This window comes from Gekko japonicus, unplaced genomic scaffold (assembly GCF_001447785.1).
Source record: "Gekko japonicus isolate JY-2015 unplaced genomic scaffold, Gekko_japonicus_V1.1 scaffold709, whole genome shotgun sequence".
Taxonomy (NCBI): domain Eukaryota; kingdom Metazoa; phylum Chordata; class Lepidosauria; order Squamata; family Gekkonidae; genus Gekko; species Gekko japonicus.
In genome coordinates this window covers 502228-515603 of record NW_015169796.1, presented here as the reverse complement: position 1 = coordinate 515603, position 13376 = coordinate 502228, and the positions used below count along the sequence as shown (strand labels likewise).

At 45.1% G+C, this 13376-nt stretch overlaps 1 protein-coding gene and 1 non-coding gene across 2 annotated transcripts in view; both read right to left on the bottom strand.

Moving 5' to 3' along the window:
• Nucleotides 1-13376, bottom strand: part of ZMIZ2 (zinc finger, MIZ-type containing 2) — a 119324-nt gene that overhangs the window by 98889 nt on the left and 7059 nt on the right. The gene's annotated exons all lie outside the window — the stretch shown is intronic.
• TRNAD-AUC lies at nucleotides 9982-10053 on the bottom strand. Its single transcript has one exon. It is a non-coding gene; the product is annotated as a tRNA-Asp (tRNA).

Sequence of the window (13376 nt, the reverse complement as noted above, 5' to 3'; positions counted from 1 at the left end):
CTTGCTGCAGTGAGGGGGGGTTTCTATAGAGAAAATCTACCGAATTTCTGGGTGCATGCTACAGCACTGTCCCAGTGCGATGTTAGCACTTCCAGGTCACGCCGGAAATGACATCTTCACACAGCAACAAAGATACCACCATCCTCACCCCCATTTTGTTGGCCTGCTTCTGCCCGCTGACCAGATAAGTGCTGGTGGGCATTGGCAACAACTACCAGTTTTCCCGCCATTAGCAGGCACCCAGTAAGCCTAGTGGCCACTGCCCAACCACTTAAAAGTGAGGCCCCTGGAAAGAGGGTATTCCTACGGTAGTAGGAACTTGTTGATACAAACACTAACCACACCAAGCCCCTTTCTCCCCACTGTCATGCCTCTTGCTGCTTTCTCCTCCCTCTCTTACACTACTAAAGTGAGTAGACGTGAAGGTGGACCACACAACGTATGTTCTCAAGTATCTCCACAGGCTGGATAAGAGCTGGTATGACTCCAACAGAAGAGACAGCTAAAATTTGCTGGCAGTTGCAGTGCATAAACGTCTATTTACTCTTTTAACCGAAATGCAGCTGATGCACTTTGAGAGGCAGCTATTGATATAGCAACATCATTGTGCGATCACCAAGAACACAAGTGGATAGTTCATCCTCAGCCAACTTTATAATCAGCTCCAGCTCTGTAGTGATTTGACGCTTTAGAAAAGAGTAGCAGCCACCAAATCAAAACATATTTACATCTTGACCTAGGTAAATCATGGCAGTCATAACATTTATGCAGACCTCATTGGTCCTATCTGACTCCACTGTCTTGAAAAATATCAATTGAAAATATGTCAACTAACGATGCAAATCCTACGTTAAATTACTCTAAATCCATTGATTTCAAAGGGTTTAGACTGGATTAACTTAAAACTAAACAGGCTGAAACATACATGGATGTGGGCCAGAACTTCTAAGCAAAACCCAGGGCAAAACAGACATGGGAAAATGTGATTTATAGAGCAAAGTAAACAGACAATAGCTGCATGCAATTTCATCTATACCTTTGTCAGAGGCAGCAAAACATTAAAATAAAGGCAGGATATTAAGTTGCCAGAATTTTAAAAATATTACTAGGGTATTTCAGACAGTTCAAGCTCATACCTTGAATAAACCTTTGTTGGTCTTAAAGGTGCCACTGGACTCTAAATTTGTTCAGACAGTCACTGTTATTCTCAGACACAAATAGTCTAAATTGCTAGTACAAAAAAGAAAAGTCTTCTATAGGAAGGGGAGAAAGATTGTGTTTTGCGACTTCCCAGGTCAGGCTCTTTGGCCAAACCAAAAGCATTCTGGTTACATTTGAAATTAATACAAGTGTTTATGTTGGGAGTCATTGTGAAGAAGGAAAAGGGCAGTTGTCTAGCTGGAGATCAACAGCTAGAAAGAAGTGTATTGGGGGAATGTCTGCTAATTCCAGTTGATGTGGAATTCTTATAGGATTGATTTATTTATTTATTTAGACTGGTATTCCACCCTCCCTGTAAATACACACACACAGAATACAGGAGAACAAAAAAGCCAAGTCTGTCAGCAAAGATATTTTCCTTTGACAACAACGGGTTTCCAAGTACAAATTAAGCACCCTACTCACTGGTTTACAAGTACAAATTAAGCACCCTGCTCCTCAGTCAAGAGGAACACCCACATTTATATGCAGATCATCATCTTTTTCTGCAATATTTTAGCATATATGCTTTTATGGAACACCATACTGGAATATTTCAGACGGGCAACCGTGTTAGTCTGTAGCAGCAAACAAAATAGGAGTCCCGCGGTGCCTAACAAAATTTATTCCAGCAGAAGCTCTGATGAGTCAGAGCTCCATTCATCAGACGTATGATCTGTTCATCCAGTAGGCAGAAGGATTCATACTCAAAAGATTACCCAGCTGATCTGGCAGTCCACCACCCACGGCCTCAGCAGGTGGGCACATCCCACAAGCCATACTCAGGTCTTTCTTGCAAGGACCCCAGGAGAATATACTCATACTGAAGTACAATTGCCAAGCTTTGCTACTGTGAAAGACAAATGGGGACCTGAGGAAAAACACAGAAGTTTCTCCCCCCAGCCTGTTGTTACCCTTCCTCTCTGGGAACATCCACATTTAGTAAACCTCTGAATACCTTGGTCTCTATGCCCCACTACTGACCCTCCAGAAGAACTGGTTGGCCACTGTGTGAGACAGGATGCTGGACAAGATGGACCACTGGTCTGATCCAGCGGGGCTCTTCTTATGTTCTCCCCAGTCCTCACCCCACACTTCCTCACTTTATTAGGTGAGCTTCAAGGATGGTCACTGAAGCCCCTCTGCTCTTGGCAGGAGGCACGTGGTCGAGGAGGAAGCTGGCTTTGGAGGATGCCTGCCACTTGTCCTCCAAGGCCAGTCTGGATCTTTCAGGATCCAGGACAAAGGAAAGCAAATGGTTGGGGCCTCAAACCACACAAACTAGCTCCGTACTGACAGAGCTTTTAACAGGCATAAGAGGATATTCATGCAAACTCCTATGCTTTCACCGGGAGTGTCAGGAAGGTGTGAAACAGAAGGTTGCTTAACCCTTCCTGTAGTTCTTATTCAAGTATGTGGGGAGGGGGGGGTAGATCTTATAATGGTTGAATACCCTCTCCTATCCTGCATTCCCCACCCCTCTTCAAGTTGGACACGGTGGATGTTCCACAGTACAAAATATTTTCCCCATTCTACTTTGTAAAAAGAGCTTTGTTTCCAAAGCTTTTATGACATCCACATTAACAGAAAACTAGCCTAATAAAATAGTTCTAATAGTTCTCTGACATCACATATACAAGGTCAAAGTGACACTCTGTAGTAATCTGTGTGTGTGTGGGGGAATACTACCCTTTGTTTCATACTCACAATTTAGATTAGAATTCACAATCGTGCATTGTATTTTTAATGCAGAAAATCTAAATGTATCTATTCTTTAACCTCTTTTAATTGTGAGCAACACAGGGCAGTTTAAGGATTCACCAGCCTGCATAAAATAATCTTGAATAAACCCTCTGACTTTTTAGGACACATATCCTCTATAGCAATTGGCGCAACTGACCAGCAAGTTCTTTTCAAATATACCCTCTCTGCCTATTTAGTTAGGGAAAGTATTTTACAATGACATCCTAAACAGAACTATGCTCTGACCTGGATGGCCCAGGCTAACCCAATATCGCCAGATCATAGAAGCTAAGCAGGTTAGGTCCGGGTTAATACTTAGATGGAAGTCCACCATCAGAGCAGTCCTAAGAACGTTTTCCACTGAATGGTCCTGAGTTGGATTCTGAGAAGACCTGTTTAAGAGTCCATTGAAGTCCATGGGCTAAGAAGGGCACCACTCTGCAAGTTCAAGAATGGCATCTGACAGATTCAGTCACTGGAGTTTAAGGTAATTTCCCCGATGCTTCGTTTTTTCAGCTCACACCAGAATAATTTCACCCTTATTCTAAACTTAAAACTCTGCTCTGCAGCAATCCCAGTGAGTGAGTGGGCACAGAGGGGGAGAGCTGGCAGCCATGAAGCGCGTCTTTGACTCAGAGATGGAGCTCTCCTCATCCCACTGTTTTCCATTTCCTAGAGAACTTGGCACATTACTTTCGGCTCAGAGCAACACCCTGTGCCACCAGCTCCTACACTCTTTTCACTTTCTGGCCAACCACCTACACGTCCAGAGGCACCATGTTCAGCAAGCAACCTACAGCAAGGGCCAGACTAATGACAGCAGAACTAGCTAAAATGGATAGCTAAATGGAACCAGAGGCAGTATACCTCTCGAAACTAATTATGGGAGCAGGGGGCAACAGGGTGAGGATTTGGCTTCTGTGCATCTGCTTTTGGGCCTTCCGTGGCATCTGGTTGGCCACTGTGGGGGAAACAGGATCCTGGACTAAGATGGTTTATTGATCACAACCAGCAGGGCTTTTCTTCTGTTCAAGGGCATCTTGACACTACTGACAGTCAATTCAAGTGCTCTGGTGGAGTCACATTTTTATCCTGCCCTTCCCAAAGTTTCTCCCTCCCTCGTTTTAGTCACACAACAACCCTACAGCCAGTTTGGTGTAGTGGTTAAGTGTGTGGACTCTAATCTGGGAGAACCAGGTCTGATTCCCCACTCCTTCACTTGCAGCTGCTGGATAACCTTCGGCAAGCCATAGTTCTGTCAGAGGTGTTCCTGAAAAGAGCAGTTTCTGTCAGAGCTCTCTCAGCCCCACCTACCTCACAGGATGTCTGTTGTGGGGAAGGGAAGGGAAAGGAATTTGTAAGCCACTCTGAGACTCCAAGTGAAGGGCGGGGTATAAACCCAATCTCTTCTTCTTTTATAAAGTAGATTAGTCTGAGAGGGAGACAGAATGAATGACTGGCCCAGTGGTCTCCTTGGCAAGAGGAGGGTTCAAACATGGATCTCCCCTAGTCATAATGTATATGATAGCCACCAAGTCACATTAGCTTTAGTGTGGATAACAGGGACTCAACGATGCCCATGGGGGAACACGCACACACACACTCTATTAGCATATACATACCAAAGTCCTTCTGTATACAGCAAATCAGCATATGAGGCAGGTGGCTATAATTTATTTACTTACTTCATTTATACCCTACTTGGGACCCAATGTGGTTTACATCATTCTCCTTTCCTCCATTTTATCTTCACAACCAACTGGTAGGCCAAGACTGTGTAACTGGCCCAGGGTCTTCCAGCAAACTTCCATGGTAAAGCGGGCTTTGAACCTGGGTCTCCTGTACTCTAGTCCTTCAGTCTATCCACTACACCATGCTGGCTCTCTCTTTGAAGGCGTCTTTCTATGGTTTTCACACCGATACAGGTGTGTTTGCAAGCAAGCAAATGCCCCAACTCATTCAGAGATGAAAGAACAGTCCAGGAGAACCTGTCTGAAAGTACAAGCTTTGAATTGGTAGCCTTTAGAAACAACCGCTCAAAGGACCAAAACTGTTTCTCTTATGGCTGCAACCATCATGATAGTCACCTTGAGGACAGATGCATCAAAAACTGATATACCTGTTGTCAACCGATGATTCACATTTTTAAAAAAAACTCTGGGCAGACGACCTAAATATTCTCTTCAGAGAGTCATCACAAAACTGCCACCACCAATATCCATCAATGAATCACTCCCACCAACATACCAGCATCCTTCAAAGCAATGGGATCCTACAGATGGCTACACACCAGGACACTTAAATCTCAAATCTCTAGATCAAACATGTTTTTAATGTTTTTAATTACTTTAAATTGTATTTAAATGTTGCACACCACCTGAGCCCCAAGTATTGGGGGAGCGGCCTAAAAATCGAATTTATAAATAAACATCTAACTAAAGATCTGTTATGTACACCCTTGTTCCTTGTCCGTCACAGAAATTGCCCTGAAGAATAAGCATCACAATTTACAAGATGCCATAGTAAGAATTACCTTTGATGCAACTATCTTCCACCATAGAAGTGAACTGTACGCAGGTCTAAGGATGCAATCCTAAACTCACATTCCTGGAAGAAAGTCTCATAGAACCTCAAAAGAAGGTGGCTTAGTACTGCTTTGTAAGCAATAAAGAGTAGCATGTAAAAATCAGGCCAAGCAGACCTTGCCAAAGCACAGATTTGGCTATCTTATTCTGCCTGAAGAGAGGATTAATTCAGGTCTGCTGCTTCTTCAGACAACACAAAGCGGGTCAAAACCAGGCATCGTGTCATACAAATACAGACAGGCATGGGCCACCAGTGAAAGAAGTTAAGAGGTTGCTCAAACTCTTTGAAAGTTGACTCCTTCAGGATTCTCAACACACTCTAGCTTCAGGTCCTTCCAAATCCAACTATAATGCTGCCAGACTCCAGATGGTAAATGGAGATATCCTGCCAGGAGTCATTTCGTAGAAAAAGAAGTGCAGGAGCTCATTAGCATAACTCATTAGAATAACTTATTTGTATATGCCACACCCCCTGACACGGGAAGTGTGTCAGAAGGCAACACCCACCGCTCAGGCTCCACTGGACTATTTTGGATTGCTAGCTATTGGGGGGGGGGGGGAAAGGCGCAGATTTGTCCTCACAGAGGAGGGAAAGCTTGTACCTGAATAAAAATTGGTCTTAAAGGTGCCACTGGACTGTTTTGGACCAGGGGGCAGGGGGGCTCTGCAATTTACCTGGCTGCTTCTTGTTCTGACTGAGGGCTGCTGGGAGCAGGGGGTGGGGCTTGTTGAATGTGCCCGCCCCCTGGGCTCTTTACTGCCGTAGCTCTGCTCCTGTGTGCTCCTGCAGGAAATGACCCCTGATTACAACTGATCTCCAGGCGACAGAGATCAGTTCACCTGGAGAAAATCGCCAGTTTAGAATGTGGATTCTATGGCACTGAAGTCCCTCCCCTCCCCAAACCCCATCCTCCTCAGGCTCCACCCCCAAAACCTCCAGTTAGTTCCCATCCCAGAGCTGGCAACCCTACCCATCCGCAAACTATCTGTCCCATGAAGGTGAACATGCAGAAAGTGCTCCCAACAAATGCAACTATCTGTGACAGGCAGGCAGAGAGAAACATAAAAGAGGCCCACAGGCTCTTCACCTGCACTGGAATCCTCATTGCCTCATCGCCTCTTTCTGCCACCAGGGCCCGGAGGGATCTTATGCAATTCCGCAGGGCCTGCAAGGCAGAGATGTTCCACCAGGCTTTTGGCTGAGGACGGCAATGGTTTTCATCGTGGTTGGCACCCCCCCCCCCAATTTTGAATTTGTGCTTCCTTTCCCCCCTGCCCAGAAAATGGCCAGGCAGTCCAGAACTGGGATGTAATTTTTAAGGACACCATCTGGGACTTCTTTTAAACTGGTCTTCTTCAAATTGTCATTCTATTTTGACATATTTGAATTAATAAATCAAATTAACAACAATAATAATGTCACCTCAGGGCAGTTTCACCTGTTCCTTCTCTGAAGAAAGTCAGAAGCCAGCTTCTGTCAGCTGTGGCCATCCTCCCCTTTGCATGCAAACTCTGGGAACATGTACAGCAGGGTTCCCTAACATGGTGCCTGTGGGCGCCATGTTGACCACAGAAAAACCGACAGAGTGTTTTTAGAATGCGGGTGGGTCCAGATGGGGCTCTTGCCCAGCATGGCTTCTGACTGGCCACCGAAAATCTGATTGGCTATGCAGATTAAAACAACGGTGTTTGGGAGGCAGCTGTCTTGAAGTGTTGGTTTTATTCCCTCTCACTCCTCTTTCCCAGTGCAGTTTTTTTAAAAAATCACCCCTCTTCTCTCTTGCACTGGGGCTCCCTCTGTGTAGTTGGGTCTGCCTCCTCAGACAGATATTTTATGGCTGAGCCCACCACCTTATGTCAGAATTCCAAAGGCACCCACAGGCTCAAAAAGCTCGGAGACCCCCGATATACAGTCATGAGTGAAGAAGTCACATCTCTGACAGCCCGCAGGTAGTGTTTGGCCAAGCGGACATCCTCCGTGTCCTCTCATGAAGCCTGCTCTTGCACTGTGTATCAAGACTAAAAACTCAGTGCCTGAAAAAGTATGGGAGAGGACTATTGGGGAAGCCCACATGTATCCCAGGGAAAATGGGGCTTTGCTCAGACAGTAGCTGAGGGAAACGGTGCAGAGCTGAAGCCCCTTTTCCACACATACTGTGGTCCTGATCCAGTTTGGGGTCGACAGAAAACTTGGTTTAGTGGTTAGAATGAGGGATCTGGGAGACCCAGGTTCGAATCCCCACACTACCACGGAAATTTGCTGGGTGAGCCTGGGCCAGTCATGCACTCTCAGCCTAACCTACCGCACAGGATAAAATGGAGGGCAGGAGAATGACGCAAGACACTCTGAGTCCCCACCAGAGAGAAAGGAGAGGTACCAATGAAGTAAATATATAAATAATTGGTCACAGCATGCGCAGGAATTGAGGAGAACCCCCAACTCAAATGTACTTGTGTTACATTTGACACAATACCCAGAACCAACCTGCGTACCCCTGTAGTGTGTGAAGAGGCCAAGCTCCCCTAACTCAAACTTTGACAAACAGCCACGATTTCACATTTAATACAGAGGTTACTCAATAGGGCCTCTCTGACAAAAGTCCTGGCGCCCCAGCCAAGAAGCAGGGCTGGGTTGCAAAGAGGGCAGGCGAACACCATGGTGCGATCAGGGTGTTCTTTGAAAGACTGGACAATACTGTGTGATGTAATCATAAATGGGCACCGCATCCTTTTTTCACCCCTCAGAACACTGTGACAAGGGCTCTCGCACTAAGGAACGTGGGCGGCCACCACACAATTAACACCTGGAGAACAGTGAGCATCAAAGCCTGCAAGGAAAAACTTGTAACGAATGCTGAACAGAACAGACAGGGACACCTGCCCACTAATATATGCCTCTGGGCTTTTTGGCCTGTGGTTTGGGCACCCGGTTGAAAGTTAACCTGACCGTGGGTTGTTTTTTCAGACATGTGTATGGGGGATGGAGAGAGAAGAGCTGTTACCTCAGAGCTAGGTATCTGCGATGTGTACACAGTGTTTTAAAAAAAAACTGTATACAAAGTGCATACAGTTAAGCAAATTCATATGAGTAAAAAAAATGTTTTGATTTTTTCATGGGAGCAGACTATACTTTTGGGGATCAAACACTGCTCCTTTTCCCCCTTTCCACATACCACAGTGAACCTGTTTGAAGCAATTTGTGGATTTTAAGCATATCGACCAACAGAGTCACCAGTGCAAAGCATTTGTCCCTATCAATTACATTTTTGTCTGCTCGTCTTCTGAGGAGCTTGGGGTAGAGTACGAGGTTTTCCCCTCCTCCCTTTTATCTGCACAACAACCTCAGGAGGAAGATTATTCTGAGAGGGACAAATTGTGCAATCCTGGTGCAGAGTTACTCCAGCCAAAGCCTGCTGAAATCAGTGGGCTTAGACAGGAGTAACTCTACAAAAGGACTGCTCTGACCCAAGGTCAATCACAGTGTCATCCTAAACAGAGTTTTACCCTTCCAAGCCCATTGACTTCAACAGACGTAAACAGGTGTAACTCTGCTTAGGACGGTGCTTCCAATGAGATTCATGGCAAAATGTGTGGATTTGAATCCAGGTCTCCCTGGTCCTAGTCTAATACTCTAAACCACTTTACCACACTGCTTCTCTCATTTAGGCTCCAATAGTCTTTCACAGGGCAAGGTGCTACATGGTGGGGACTCTTTGTTTCCAGAGCTTTGAGTGTTACGCTTCAACAAAGTGGCCGGGTTTGCTAGGTGCTGAATGTATTAATAAGTTTGCTTCACACCCAGTAACACAATACAGGGCAGGACCAGTGCACGGAGCTCCAGTAAAAATGTGCAACATTTCTTTCCTGCGCACGCAGTCGCTGTCAGCAGCAACCCACCAGAACTACTTCTGTTCCACCTCCGCCGACTGTGGGCAGTTACTGCTGCAAAAGCACACCACCTTCAGAGGCCTCTGCCAGCAGCCTGCCCAGCATTATATAAACTAGTGGGTGGATGACACCGTACTTAACCTAGTTACCTAGTAAACTATTTCAGTAAATGCTAGAGCTGCCCAGCAACCTCCCCAGGGTGGCAGGTATGAGGGCACCCTGCTGAGTGCTGGATGTGTTAAAAAAGGGACAGCCCCAATTTGCCCAGGGAAAGAGAAGAGGAAAACAATGCAATTGGGTTTGGCAGGACAAGTTTATAGGGGTTGAGCAAACAGTCCTTGCTAGGTTACCCAAGCAAGTCTTCATATCTGAACCAAGGCACTTCTCACAAGTCGTGGCCAAGTCCTTTGAAATGAGGCTGTAGCACTAAGTGTTAGTACCTGTACACAAATGAAGCTGCCTTATACTGAATCAAACCACTGGTCCACCAAGGTCAATATTGTCTACTTAGACTGGAAGTGGCTCTGCAGGGTCTCGGCCAAAGGCCTTTCACATCACCTACAACTGGAGCTGCCAGGGACCGAACCAGGGACCTTCTGCATGATAAGCAGATGTTCTTCCACTGAGCCACAGTCCCTTCCCAATGTGATATATGCTCTCATGTGCCAACAATGCCCCTCTGCCCTGTACATAGGACAAACCAGCCAACCTCTGTGCAAAAGAATAAATGGACACAAATCTGACATCAAAAGTGGCAATATCCAGAAACCAGTGGGAAAACACTTCGATCTACCAGGACATTCCATCAAGGACTTAAAGGTCCCCATAGTTCAACAAACATTTCAAAACCAAAATCCGATGGGAAGCTGCTGAATTGGAATGTATATGTAAATCTGACTCAGACTTGGATTGAATAGAGACTTTGGATGGTTATCTCATACTTCTCAGGTATTCCATTCAGATTCATTAATAGAAGGAAGGGGTCACACCCTACCTTTTTCATGACTTTTGCAACTGCTTTGCATTTACATGGCACTTTCTACATCCTCGCCCCCCTCCCCTTACCACCTATATATCTCTGGCCAGTTTCTTCATACCCTCCATGCATCTCGAAAGCTTATGCTACAATAAAGTTTGTTAGTTATAAAGGTGCTACTGGACTTTTTTCTATTTTGCAGCAACATACTAAAATGGCTAACTCCTCTGGATTTATCCCCTTTGTATGGCCCTGGCTAGTATTTGGATGGGCAACCTCCAAGGAATACTAGGGGTGAGATGCAGAGGCAGGCAATGGAAAACCACCTCTGAAATTTCTCTTGCCTTAAAAACAAGTCTATCTTACCACCTAGTGGTGCATAACGCTAAAGAGCTAGAACTTCTGGCTGCCAGACAATCTTAGGATCTCCTGGCTATACTACACACACTGCCATACAATAATTATTAGTATTATTACTATTTTGGAAATCTTGTCAGTCTTTAAGGTGCTATTAGGCTTGAATCTTTCTGCCATAAACTGAGACCAGTATGATCGACTCTGACTGGCATCAGTTCTCCAGGGTCTCAGGTGGAAGTCTTTCACATCACCTGCTACCTGATCCTTTTAACTGAAGATGCCACATGCTTGGGATTGAACCTGGGACTTTCTGCATGCCGAGCAGATGCTCAGCCACTGAGCCACATTCCCTCCCTGTTCATTTTGTAATTCCATTAACTGAAGATGGTTAAGCAGGACAACAGTTATGAAGGATGGTTTTTGTGTTGAAAATGTATAATTCCTGAAATCAATCGGATATGAGGTATGACTAATTTTTTTCTGTATTACATTGTGGATAAAGAGCTCTCCTCCCTTCCCCCATATAAGAAAACGATATCACTTAGCATAAGTGGAAATAAAACAACTGTCTGCAAAAGAATTTGTACATTCACACCAAATCAGACAGTCTGTTCCTCTATCTCAGTACTTACTACTATGATCTCAAAGATTCTAATCCCTGTTACCTGAAACCTTTTAACTGTTGATGCGAGCTATTGAACCTGGGACCTTCAGCATGCCAAGCAGGTGCTCTGCCACTACGCTACAGATGCTCATAAATTGTCTCAAGAGCATCACAACTAATCAATGTGAAAAGCTTCTCAGCAGCCCAGGAGTGAGGTCCAAGGCCTTGTACAAGTGGGGACCTATCTTGGTCAGAAGGTCCACAAGTGTGGTGGAGACAAAAGCATCTTGACTTGAAGGTATTCAGGAAACCATTTGTGTGTTCTACCGGCTTTTATTCACATGTAGGTACTTAACTTCATGGCAAGTGGAATAACAAAGAATGGAAAATAAACAGTCTTAGCAGTCATGGTCACCTGAAGGCAGTTTCTCTTCAGAGTAACTGAAATCGACTTTCACCAGGTGCACATTGTGCCACACATAGGCCCACGAAGAGTCACCCTCAGAAGGCATATCATTGGTCAGGACAGAACTGGGGGGGGTCATTATATAGGCTCTTGGCAAACAACTGAGGCAGGTACCTCTGAGTCACTGAGAGCAAACCTAAGCAGGTTTATTCAGAAGCAATGCTCCCTCTAAGCTGTGAAGTCACGTGAGCAAAAATTGGCATTACTACAGGCATTAAAATTGTGAGTGAGAAATTTGGCTACTGCATAAATTAGTTTGCTCTGGAGCCATCCTTCCTGACCTAAGACAAAAATGTGTGAGCCGGAGGCTAAAAGACTGAGATAGCTCACACTAACTCAGCTTAGAGAGAACACTGCTCAGAAGTAAGTTATCTATTAACCAATGGAGATTACTTCTAGGAAAATGTTTTTAGGATTGTAGTCCAAATCTCTCCCGCCACTCACTCCAGCCCTCTGGAAGGAAAAAAATTGTAAAACAGCTGCTAAGATGCTGGCACTTAGGGATTTTTCCACTCCAAAAGAGACATCCCCCATATTTACAAATTCAGGATTATTATATTTAATCATATATTTTCTCTATTAAAAATAAAATTCAAACTTGGTCAAGAAAACAAGCAAACAAAACAGCTAGAGATGTACCTCCTCCAACTTATACAATGTCAAGAAACAGAACACACACACACCCCCCAGAATATTAGAACACCCGTCTGGTTCCATATTCACCATCTCTAACCTCATCATGAATCATACCACACCCAAAAAGGGCATGCTGAAAGTGTGAGGGAAAAGGAAACCTGTTGCCTTCCACCCTTTTAAGTTGCATAAGAGTTGCCAGATTTTTGACAGGCCGGGACTAGGCCCTCTTCCATGGTCAACTGACTGACACACAGAAACCAAAAAGATGAAACTTTCCCCATCTCTGAGCTCCATGCTAGGAGAAACAGTACCCACTACGTTTCATCTATTAAAAAGGACCAAGCAATAGAAGGGGCACTTCCTGCTCTCCCTGTACTGTTCCACTCAGCCATGTTGTTCTCCTTCCTACTGTGGTGACATTTTGCCTCACAGCAGGTGTAGAAGACAATGGTGGGTGAGAGGACCAGTGAAAAGACAGATGATTGCATCTTCTCTCGATGCTGTGGAAGTGTATGAAGATACAGGCGCCATCTTGGGATGAGGATTTAAGAAGGGAAGAAGAGGAGATTGGATTTATACCCCGCCCTTCACTACCCAAAGGAGTCTCAGAGCAGCTTACAAACTCCTTCCCCTTCCCTTCCCCACAACAGACACTCTGTGAGGTAGGTGGGGCTGAGAGAACTCTGACAGAAACTGCTCTTTTTCAAGAACAGCTGTGTCAGAATTATGGCTTGCCCAAGGTCATCCAGCCAGGCGCAAGTGGAGGAGTGGGGAATCAAACCTGGTACTCCCAGATTAGAGTCTGCGCACTTAACCACTACACCAAACTGGCTCTTAATGTCACCCTCCCCGCTCAGCTACAGGGCAAACAGGTAAATTTTTAAAAAGAATGTTACAGGATAACTGAACTACATTAAGTGA